This window comes from Grammomys surdaster, unplaced genomic scaffold (assembly GCF_004785775.1).
Source record: "Grammomys surdaster isolate TR1022 unplaced genomic scaffold, NIH_TR_1.0 196, whole genome shotgun sequence".
NCBI classification, from domain to species: Eukaryota; Metazoa; Chordata; class Mammalia; order Rodentia; family Muridae; genus Grammomys; species Grammomys surdaster.
The window spans coordinates 503,959-506,645 of NW_021604641.1; the positions used below are offsets into that span (position 1 = coordinate 503,959).

Genomic DNA, 2,687 nt, shown 5'->3' on the forward strand with positions numbered 1-2,687 from the left:
ACAATTAGTGTGGGAAGTTCAGTGTGTAATTTAAGCTTTAGTGATATTTCTTTTACAAATGTTAGTGTCCTTGCATTAGGGACACAGGTATTAGGAATGGAGACATCCTCTTGGGGGATTTTCCTTTTTAGTAGTATGAAATGCCCTTTCCTATCTCTTTTGATTACTTTTAGTTGAAAGTCTATTTTAGTAGATATTTAGAGTGCCTACTTCAGATTGTTTCTTGGTTCTGCTTGCTTGTAAAACTTTTTTCAGCCCTCTACTCTGAGATAATTTTTATCTTCATTTTGGAGATGTGTTTCATGTACGCAGCAGAATGATGGCTCCTGTTTTCCAATCCATTCTATTAGCCCTTTTTTACTTTTTATTGGGGAACTGAGTCCATTGATGTTGAGAGAAATTAATGACCAATATTTTTTATTATTTTAGATGGGGGAGATCATGAATTTTATTTTAGTGGAATTAATGTTGAAAATTGATCTCGAGAGAGGAACATGAAAATTATAAGCAGGTAAGCATTAGCTAAACCCAACCAAGAGGGAAAGAAGAGAGGAGGGCCGAGGATAGAGCCGTGGGGAACATCAGAACTTAAGCAATATAAAGGAAACTCAGAAGTAGCAGGAAAGGCTATCCATCCAGGTCTCATAGGCCCCTAGGGCTGCCATTCTATGCACAGAAGACCCAGCAAGCTTTTGTATAACTTCCTAAAGCATCATTTAAAATCATCTACTTTAATATACAGGAAATACACAAAATATAAAAGAATGATGTCCAAGTACCAGAGTTGGTAGCCTCAGAGGAATCAGAAAACAGGACTTTCCTTGGTGCCCTTGGGGAAAAACCCAGCACAGACCTGGTTTTGCTCCCATGCTCCTCCTTCAGCTTTCAGAAATCTTCCAGTTCTAAGAATGACTCCTTTCTTTAGGTTCTTAACATTTTCACTTAGAGCAGAAGGTCGCTTACCCTATCATAGTGTCAAGATCCCAAGGGAGTTGTCCTCCTGCAGGATGGTAAGAGGGGATCTCCCTAGAACCTTGTTGTTTGCTTTCTGTCTATTGCTCTTAGACTCTGAAGACTGTGGAGTCTCTGGGTCTCTGGAGGGCTTGTCTGAGTTCTTGCAGGCAACTATAGTTTCTGTGGATTGTTTTGTTTTCTCCTTGGTAAACACCTGTTTGAAATCGAGTTCAGCCTGTCTCCAAGGCAGCAACTGGTCCTTAAGTGATAACTCAGGATACAAAGGCAGGTCCAGTTCAGAAGACAAAGGAATTTCTTGGCGCAGAACAAGCTCTGGGGAGGAAATCGATTCCGATGCTTCGGTCTCAAATACTTTGATCAGTGCTTTCACCAGTGGGTGCTGAGGATCTAAACCACTGATCTCCATAGGTGTCTGTGCAATGCCAAGAGCGGGAGAGCAAGGATCTGGGTCTTGTGCCTGTCTGAGACTTTTCAGTTGTTCTGCTGATAGGCTTGGTCCTGGGAGCTCTCCACCTGAATAGGAGTGCACTAGATGCCAGCACTAAGTGATCAAGGGCCTTCTACTTGAGCCACATGCTTGTTGTGTGGCAGCTGTCTTGCTGGAGTGCCTGACCCTTCTCCACTAGCGCTGGTGACCTGGCCCAGTGGGCCCCAGCTCGACCTCTGGGCAAACATCAGCTCAAGAAACAACTCTCAAAGCCCAGAATTTCAAACTTCCTGGACCAATTATTCTTACTTCCAGTTATTTTTATGTTGATGCTGTTAGCAAGTGTGTGTCTGTTTGTGTTGTGCTTTCCTTGTTTTGTTTTTGTTGGTCTGTAATTATTTATTTCTTGTGTTTTCTTGGGTGTAATTAACCTCCTCTTGTTGGAGTTTTCCTTCTAGAATTTCCTTAGTGATGGATTTGTGGGTAGATAGTGTTTAAATTTGGTTCTGTCTTGCAATATGTTGTTTTCATCATCTATGGTGATTGAAAATTTGTGGAGTATAGGAATCTATGTTGGTATCTGTGGTCTCTTAGAAGCTGTAAGGTGTTTGTCCTGGATGTTCTAGCTTTTAGAGTTTCTGTTAAGTATAATTTTGATGGTTGTGCCTTTGTATGTTTCTTGGCTTTTTCCACTGAAGGTTTTAATATTCTTTCATTGTTTCGAAGAATTTGGTCCTGATTATTATGTGATAGGAAAATTTTCTTTTTTGGTCCAATCTAATTGGTGTTCTGTAACCTTTTATATTTTTAGGCATCTCTTTAAGTTGGGTAAATTTTTTCATCTGATTTTGTTGAAAATATTTTCTTGGCCTTGGAACTGGGACTCTTCACCTTTTCCTATTGTTAGGTTAGGTCTTTTTATGGTGTCCCAGATTTCCTGGATGTTTTGTGTCAGAAATTTTTTTAGATTTAACATTTTTTTTAGATTTAACATATATCAATTTCTTCTACAATGTTTTCTGCACCTGAGATTTTTCTCTTCCATCTCTTGTATTCTGTTGGTGATGCTAAAGTCTGTTTTTCCTGCTTCCTTCCCTAAGTTCTTCATCTCCAGAATTCCCTCAGTTCATGTTTTCTTTTTTGCTTTTATTTCTATTTTCAGGTCATGAACAGTTTTATTTATTTTCTTCACCTGTTTAGTTCTATTTTCCTGTATTTCTTTAAGGAATTTATTAATTTTCTTTTAAGAGGCCTCTATCATTTTTTTAATGAGGTTTAATTTAAG

At 38.9% G+C, this 2,687-nt stretch overlaps 1 pseudogene; it reads right to left on the minus strand.

The window, feature by feature from the left end:
- Positions 1 to 802: 802 nt before the first annotated feature.
- Positions 803 to 1,650, minus strand: LOC114623286 (annotated as a pseudogene).
- Between the last annotated feature and the right edge of the window lie 1,037 nt (positions 1,651 to 2,687).